This window comes from Cervus canadensis, chromosome 13 (genome assembly GCF_019320065.1).
Source record: "Cervus canadensis isolate Bull #8, Minnesota chromosome 13, ASM1932006v1, whole genome shotgun sequence".
In the NCBI taxonomy this organism is placed as follows: domain Eukaryota; kingdom Metazoa; phylum Chordata; class Mammalia; order Artiodactyla; family Cervidae; genus Cervus; species Cervus canadensis.
In genome coordinates, this window is record NC_057398.1 from 2879340 (window position 1) to 2888871 (window position 9532).

Genomic DNA, 9532 nt, shown 5'->3' on the forward strand with positions numbered 1-9532 from the left:
AGTCCTATTCATTTTTAAAGCTACAGAAAATTGCCTTGTGAGTATAGACCTCCACATATTTTAAGCATATGCTCTTATTTGGATGTATCATCATCCCATAGCAGCCAGACAACAAATCTGGCACTCCCGGATGGTGTGCAGCCATGTGATGCTCTGGGATAGAGTGAACACAACATTGACATCGTTTAGATTTATTAGTTTTTATAAGAAGTAGATATTATTGCAATATTTGAAGGTTAAGATCCAGTTGATGGCATTATTGATCAAATATGTACGTAGGTTTTAACGAATTAACAAAATGAAGAAATGGCTTATCACATTATTTGAGCCATTTGAAATAAGGCAATTGATTTGGCCATATGGTGATCAAATGGCAATTATTAACTGCTCATTAATCAGCTGTTATAATAGCATAAATATAACCATATACGATCAATTTGGTTAGCTGTAGAGACTGTGTTTCTTCATTATATCACTGAAACAGTCGTTTTAAAGAAGCCAGAGATTGAGCTCAGTTTTATTCTCACTTTCAATATAACTAATATGAATATAATTAGTCTGTTAATAAATGCTGATCTATTTATTAGTATCAGCGAATACCCTGTAATACATAGCAATCCTATAATGCATACAGGGATCATTTTAATGCATGCCAAATTATATATCTGTATCCTGAAAGTTGTCAAATTTTAAAATGTTCTTTTGGATTTTATTAAGTGTGATTTTTATTTTTTTTTTCCTTTCAATCATTGGTGAAATATGGTTCAACATTTTATCAATTATTCTGACAGAGCACAACAAAGCATCTATATTTTCCCCCACTTAACTCTAGCTCATTGCTTGTGATTAAATGATGATCTTAATGTTAAAATGTTTGAAAATGTTAGGGGATCAGATAGGAAATAAAATTTAGAGTCTTTTATGCTTTCGCATTAAACAAGAATGATAAAGTTTTATGATGCATAGTACTGGGGCCTCTTGTGGAATAATATGCAGTATACATTTAAGCAAACGACGAGAATCATTCATACTTTCTGTAAAAATTAGCATGCACCAAAGAATATGACCATACTAATTGATCTTCCCCTTCAGGGAAATGAAGTGGGGCAGATGATCCTCATGACTATTTCCTTGTCTTCCAAATGCAAGGACAGTAACAGTGACCCAACTCCTCCATTCTTTCCCCAGTTTGAAAAATAATGTGTTGGGGGAGGTCTGGACGTCATCTGGAATTACGTGATATTTACTAATCTTTCTTCCTACCCACCTGCCCTTCAAGAGGAGACATTCCTTGATTGGTTATTTGAGGATCCTGGCAATTCGAATGCAAAGAGAGATCCTCTTTTGCACTTGAACTTGCAATGACCCACCTCAGAGCCCTTAATATATAGGTCCTGATGTAAATCATTACAACCCAACAAAGGAAAGCTGAGATGATCTAGATTTTCGCACATATCTCAAATCTTGACAAAGATATAAAAGTCCAGTCTCCCACTAGCTGGATGGGGCAGGGTTAGAGAGGGTGTTTAATTTTTCACTCTTCTTGACTTTGGTTCAGTAGTGGCTAAGCTGGAAGGGAGATTGGAGGAAAGGAATTTTGCCTTTGTTTTTCTACTGCTGTTTCCCATAACGCACTCCCTCACCTACTGTGGCGTATAATACAACAGACATGAAAACAGGTTTGAAGACTGACAGGGTTCTTCTGAGAGGAAATGTGTACTTTACCACAGGAGATATGCATAATGTTAATATATGTATTAATACTAATTATATTGCAAATAGCATTATATATAATTTTTATATTTGTTGTTGTTCAGTCCGTCACTCAGTCTTGTCCGACTCATTGCAACCCCATGAATCGCAGCACGCCAGGCCTCCCTGTCCATCACCACCTCCCAGAGCTTGCTCAGACTCATGTCCATCGAGTCGGTGATGCCATCCAACCATCTCATCCTCTGTTGTCCCCTTCTCCTCCTGCCTTTAGTCTTTCCCACCATCAGGGTCTTTTCCATTGAGTCAGTTCTTCACATCAGGTGGCCAAAGTATTGGAGTTTCAGCTTCAGCATCAATCCTTCCAGTGAATACTCAGGGCTGATGTCCTTTAGGATGGACTGATTGGATCTCTTTGCTGTCCCAGGGACTCTCAGGAGTCTTCACTAACAGCACAATTAGAATTCTTTGGTGCTCAGTCTTCTTTATGGTCCAACTCTCACATCCGTACATGACTGCTAAAATATATTCTCTGTAGTTGGGTAATTTTACTGCTTTGGGGTATAAAGACATAAAGTGTATAGAAGTACTGATAAAATTTTAAATCCAATCAAAGAAACAAAGTGTATTTCCTAATAAATTTGGGGACAGAGTTGATGATATATCCTTGTGGGAAAGTTATTACATATAAATAAAATGAGAGAAACATAAAAAGAATTATCATGCTAGACCACTATGATACTGTGCAATATTTTATGACAGTTTTCAAGTGGACTATCTTGGTCTAGCTGCTTTCCAGACAAATGAGAGGATGAAGCCCTTCTATTAGATGTTGGATAAAATGGAAAAGAAGAAAATGGTTAATATGAACAACTATTCATTTCCAGATGATTTCTTGGATCTAAATTTGATTCCTTTTCTTATAGAGAAAAGGAATAAAGGTAAGGCTTTTTAAGGGTCATGGTTTATAGCAGCACAACTAAAACACAGCTATAAGCCTACATACAGAGTTTGTGTCTGTGTGATGTTGCATCAGAATAAAAAGATAAAATGGAGAGTTAAATGGCGGTCTTTTAAAAATCAATTTATTGTAGCGTATAAGCCTCACATTCACTAACATGATGACTTTTCATATGATCAGCTTTATTTGAATCCATTCTATCAAAAGGGCTCTCCCAAATTTTGGCTAATGACGTCACTACCGCTGATGCCCAGCTGGCACTGAACGCTGCCCATGCTCTCTGACCTTTGTTTCCTGAATTCCAAGGTCACAAGTCATGTTTCCTGAGGACCGTTGAAACTGACGTCTTTCTGCTTCTCCCCCTGCAGTCTACTCTTTCACAATCAGCAGAGTATCTTTCTAAACCGAAATGGAATCTGTTGCTTCAATAACTTTGGCTGCCCCCACCGTCCCCCAGGCTCAAAAGTAGAGCCTTGATTCCTTGGTGTATGAACGGGAACCCTGCAAGGTCTGCGTCTCATCCCCACCTCTGGGCTCCTCCTTGGCCGTTCTCTTCCATAAAACGTAGGACTCCAACCATGTCAAATTCCTTCCCCTTGCCAATGAAAATGCTACTCTTGATAATTTTGTGTTTTAATCACACACAAAAAATGTTAAGCTTGGAGTAAAAATATTTCCTAACTGGTAAACTTTTTTTCCCCCTTCTAGTTCCCTAAGTTCAGTTCAGTTCAGTCACTCAGTCGTGTCCTACTCTTTGTGACCCCATGGACTGTAGCACTCCAGGCCTCCCTGTCCATCACCAACTCCCGGAGCTCACTCAAACTCATGTCCATTGAGTCAGTGATGCCATCCAACCATCTCACCCTCTGTCGTCCCCTTCTCCTCCTGTCTTCCCTAAGTTAGGAAGGCCTTTAGATCGTTGACGTGAATGTATAACATAGGATTGATGCGATTATGAACCTCCAAGGAGGTGATCTTTGATGCAAAATGCTTGTGATGTTCCCAGAATGTAGTCCCATGTTTCTTAATTTGGGTCAGTATTAAGAAACATACTAGTAGGCCCTCTGAATCATAGCGATACTTTTACATGACTCTAAACAGAAAGGCAAGTGGAGGGAAGCTGCAAAACTCTTGAGAGCAGAACAAGCCCCTGTTCCCATCTCATACCTCTTTACTCCTCAGAGGAACTGGCAACAGTTTTCTTGTCTGGAGAGATCCATGGACAGAGGAGCCTGGTGGGCTATATAGTCCATGGGGTCTCACAGTCAGTTATGACTGAGGTGTCTTAGCACACACGCACTCATGTTTCATGACTGGACCAGGCAGGCCTGCCTCTGTTGTCTCAATAAAACACTAAGAAAGGCAACCAAAGTTTAAAATGAGAGAATGAATGCATATAAGATTTTTAACAAGGAGAGCACAAGTATATCAATTAAATATCTTATTCTATTCTCCTAAACTCAGGAGATGAGTGATAATCAGATCTTCTCTAAGAACGAAAGTTACACGAGGTAGGGACCTCTCCCTGTAGATTCACCATGTGAGTGAAGTGAAAGTCACTCAGTCGTGTCCGACTCTTTACAACCCCATGGAGTTCTCCAGGCCAGAATACTGGAGTGGGTAGCCTTTCCCTTCTCCAGGGGATCTTCCCAACCCAGGGATCCAACCCAGGTCTCCCACATTTGAGTGCAGTTCAGCCAAAAAAAAAAAAAAACAGACAAACAAAGATCACTAGATATTGGGCTTCCCTGATAGCTCAGCTGGTAAAGAATCCGACTGCAATGCACGAGACCCCTGTTTGATTCCTGGGTCAGGAAGATCCTCTGGAGAAGGGATAGGCTACCCACTCCAGTATTCTGGCCTGGAGAATTCCGTGGACTGTGTAGTCCATGGGGTCGCAAAGAGTCAGACACGACTGAGCGACTTTCACTTTCTTGATGAATTTTGGTCCTTTGAAAATATTTATTTTCACTACTGTATGATTCCATCCATTTTTTTTTTTCTCGCTTGGCTTGACTTTCCCCTGGGGAGTAATACCACTGCCGCCCCACTTATTTTTTCTTATTTTATCACTTTGGTTGAAATATATTTGCTTATGTGAGTTAGATCTTGAACATTCTCAGCATGATGAATTTTTCGTTGTGTTTCGTTGCTGCTTTATTGAATTCTCTGCAAAAGTGTAAGTCACTTTGTACTCCTGAGTTTACTAATTATTCACTACATTGCTTAATGGGACAATCATTCCAAATTTTATCATGTATCTGTACAGCAATAAAGCTCTTTATAGACAACTAAGGCACAACAGTACAAAGCAATGATCAATTCAGTTGCTGCTTTCACTTTATCCAAATTTTTTATGTATCAAGAATATATATATCCTCAGTTCCTTATTGCTTTTTAATAGTTCATTTAAAAAACCCATTTAGCACCATGAGTCCTGTTTGAATTTTATTTCTTCTTTTCATTGGTTGCTGTGTCCTGAGCCACCTGTGATTATGCTATGAGCAAAATTTCTTAAAGTTCCTGGTTTTTTAAAATTCAGGTTCGGGAAGAACTCTGATGTCTTTGGAATGTGTTGCTGTGAGAACTGGCAGAAGTCAGCTGCATACGTAATTAATTTTTAATAAATGCCTTTTGAAAATAAATATGAGTACATTAAGTTTAATCTGCTGTACCTTCCACACACTAGATATTTCTATTTAATGAGATCTTTTGAATTGAACTCCCAACGTTAAACAATGTTTGCTTCTTTCATCATCGCCTTGACATTCATTGGATGATGTGATGGCAAATAGACACTTTCTCTCAGAATCTGCTGTAATCTCTGTGTGAACTTCAGAATCCATAAATTAAGAAACGCCTTCAGTTTTACACAGTGTCTTACGGACACAGCTGCAGGTTTGAAATGGAGAGTGGCTTCCGAGCGGCTGTGTCTCCCCCTGCCCGGCTCCGCTCCTCACCCCACAGCCGCCGCACCCCGGCCCCTCTCTTTGCCCCTGGTGGGCATGGATGCCCGCGTGCCCGCTGATGCCTCATCCGCTTGGTGGGAAACATGCATAAAGGAATGTGTGGATGGACCCATTTGGAATGGATATTCACATGCACATGCGTTTAACCTTCATTCACATAATTTTTAAGTGTGAAAAAAACATATTCTCTTAAGGTTAAATTAAAAGCAAAACTGGCTCTGTGTTTTATTTTGTATTGGTTCTGGTTATATATATAATATATATATTTATATATGTATTATATGATTTAACATCATTACTATTTTATATTTAATAAATACAATGATTTATATTTATTTATATATTTGATTAGTTCTGGCTATTTTTTACTGGACGATGCCTTGCAATGCTGTATTAGTTTCTGCCGTACAACCGTGTGAGGCGGCCCTACGTATACATATATCCCCTCCCTCCTGGTCTCCCTCCCCCAGCCCCCTCCCCAGGCCTCTAGGGCATCACGGAGCACCAGGCGGAGTTTTCCTGTGCGGTGGGCAGCTTCCCTCCGGCCCTCTCCTTTACGCAGGGTGGGGCACATATGTGCCAATCCTGTCCCAGCTCCTCTCGTCCTCCCCGTGTCCACACATCCCTTCTCTGCTTCTGCATCAGTCTCTGAGATTCCTGCCCTGCAAACAGGCTCATCTGCACCGTCTTTCTAGATTCCATTCGTATGTGTGGATATATGATTGGCTTTATGTATTCATACTTCTCCTTCCATCAGTAGGAAGAACCCATATGCTGGAGAATTAAACTGCAGAAACAGTTTGAAGTAGTCCTGCATTTAGTCTTCTTTCCAAGAAGCACTGGGGATGAAGGAAGAGCAAGGAGGAAGCAGAGTCACAGGGCAGAGCCAGAGGTACCTAAAGAGCTTTCCAGGAAAGAAGCAACATTTTGCTTTATTATTTAGAGAAGCAAAGGCAACGCTTAGGTCTTCTGAGTTTAATAAAATGCCCACATAACCCTCATAGCTGCTGTTTCTTGAGCTATGAGTCCTGTCGTGGACTCCTTACCATCACCATCCTGTTACCCCTATTTTACAGATGGGGAAACTCAAGCCTGAAGATTTTTCATGATTTGCAAGTGTAATACATCAAATACATCACATAAAGGACATGTCTGAGAACCCAAGCCCGTTTAACTAGTCTCAGAGCTCATTTAGGTCCTTTCCATCATGACACCTGCTTAATAATTGTATTTAAATCTTTGAGGCTAGGCTCATCCATTGTGATTTTCCAAAACGCACATTTTAGACCCGTTTAGACTCTCTTCAGTCATTCTTCATCTGACACGTAATGATGGATGACCTGATGTCTGCCCAGCACTGTGCTGGGTCTGGAAAGTATCTTCTCTACTTAATTCTCACACAAGAAAATGCTAAGCTTAACTTCTGACGGCCAAAAATTCCTCCTCTTTCAATATTTTCTGAAATATAGCAATAAAAGATAATGGATATGAGCTAAGAACATTCTGAATATTTATGACATAGTCTGAAGAGAGTACATTTTATATTCCTAGGTTGTTCAATTGAGATGCCATAAATCACAATTATATCAAATATTTTAACCGTAAAAGGGATCTATTTGTGTCTTTAGGAAGGTAGCTTGTTTCTCTTAATAGAATGATCCTGACAATTTTATTATGTGTTAGTTACATAGATGAATCTTCTTTTCCTTTTGCTGCTAATAAAGTGCTTTTAGAAATAAATTACTTCAATTTGGGTGTAATGAATGAGGGTGTTAGACACAATCCTGTGAAATGTTAATCATGACTGCAAGTCACTTATTTTTACCTAGACATTATCTCGTAAATTGTGGAATTGGGCCCTGGCTACTAAGTTTGGCTATATTTCTCACTGTAAGCCCATAATAAGTCGATGTGTTACACTAAATTAAATGATAAAAAATTGATTCCAAGAATCTCCTCCATCAAAGGTTTTATAATTTAATTCCAAATGATACCCTACTTATCCCCAGGCTTTTTAAAATTTCTATTTATTGAAGTATAGTTGATCTGCAATGCTGTGTCAGCTTCAAGTGTATAGCAAAGTGATTCACACACACACACACACACACACATATATATATTTCAGATTTTTTTTCTGTGTAAGTTATTACACAATTTGAGTATAGTCCCTTGGGCTACACAGTAGGACCTTATTGCTTATCAGTTTTATATATAGAAGTGTGTATCTGTCCATCCCAAGCTCCTAATATATCCCTTTCCTCACCTTTCCCCTTTGGCAGCTGTAAGCTTGTTTTTTTAAGACCATGAGTGTGTGAAATGGAACTTGGATCCCATTTCAGTGAAGGAAATAGACATGCTTTTAGTAATTTTTGTACAGACAGAGATTTAGAAAGAAACCTCTTTTAAAACTGTTGCAAGTGCTCCTGGAGTATTGGGTTCCATGGTGGTCTTCTGGGAATGACTGACAGACACTGATTTATCAGGGGAGCTACTTCTAACAATCAGCAAGGAGGGGATCAGGAGGCTGTGACTATAGCCACTGAGTCTGAGGAGTTGTGGACTTGGCCGTGATGTGGAATTAGGCGGCCAGAAACAGGCTGCCCCCACCAGAACTGCTCAGACCCTGATGTTGTCTGAACATTGCTGCTAAAACCCCATCACCACCCAAGGACCCAGAGACTAAGTCCTGATTGGCCCACACTGAGCACCATCGTGTCTCTCAGCATCCTCAGAGCTGAGCTGGCACCTCCACGGCTCACCAACAGGAAACAGCCAAAGTCATCAGAAAACTGACATCAGCCTCTCGATGCATCTAGGGGGAGGAATCTAATTTTCATTGCAAATCTTGCTTGTAAGGGGAACTGGGGAGTGTTATATTTTAACTTTTTGTATTCTGCACAAGAGGCAGATGCACAGAAGGAGGCTGGATACTAATTAACCACATCTATCAAAGATCCTGGCAGGTAGTGAATGATATCATTTCTCCACATGCTCAGTCGCTAAGTTGTGTCCAACTCTTTGGGACCCCATAGACTGTAGCCCACCAGGCTCCTCTGTCCATGGGATTTCCCAGGCAAGAATACTGGAGTGGCTTGTCATTTCCTCCTCCAGGGTATCTTCCTGACCCAGGGATAAAACCCACATCTCCTGTGTCTCCTGCATTGCCAGGCAGATTCTTGACCACTGAGCCACCTGGAAAGCCCATCATTTTTTCAGTAACAATAATTAGAATAAAGTGTTGTCACCGAGAACAAGAGAAATTGTATAACAAAGGAGCAGACTACTACTGTGAAGTAGTCTCTGAAAGTAGGTAATAGTTTTCAAATCGCTATATATGATTTGAAGAATGCTTGCTTTCCTATATTATTATGCTATTCAAACAAGCTGGAGTTGATATAAGAGCCTGATAGCTTACTTTAAGATTTTTTCTGTAAGATGCTAGTTACGGAATAGAAGTAAGTTGTCATTTGTTTTAACTACAGACGCTGCTACTGTCCTTATACCAGGTTTCTTTCTATCTCTACATTCTTCCCCCAAGTCACATCATCCGTTCCCCTTGCTTTACTTCTATTTATTTGCTTATTTTTTGATGTGGACCGTTCTTTAAAGTCTTTATTGAATTTGTTACAGTATTGCTTCTTTTTTTTTTTGCCACAAGGCATGTGAGATCATAGCTCCTCAACCAGGGATCAAACCTATAGCCCTGTATTGAAAGGCGAAATTCTAACCACTGAACTGCCAGGGTAGTCCTGTATTGCTTTAAATAACATTTCCCTATTTTGATTCCAAAATGAATACTCCAGCCCAAGTCTCACCTCTGCAGGTCAACCTTGTAGGCTTCAATCCATACTCAGCATCTCCCCTGCAGGGTCTCAAAGGCTTGCCCTGAAAA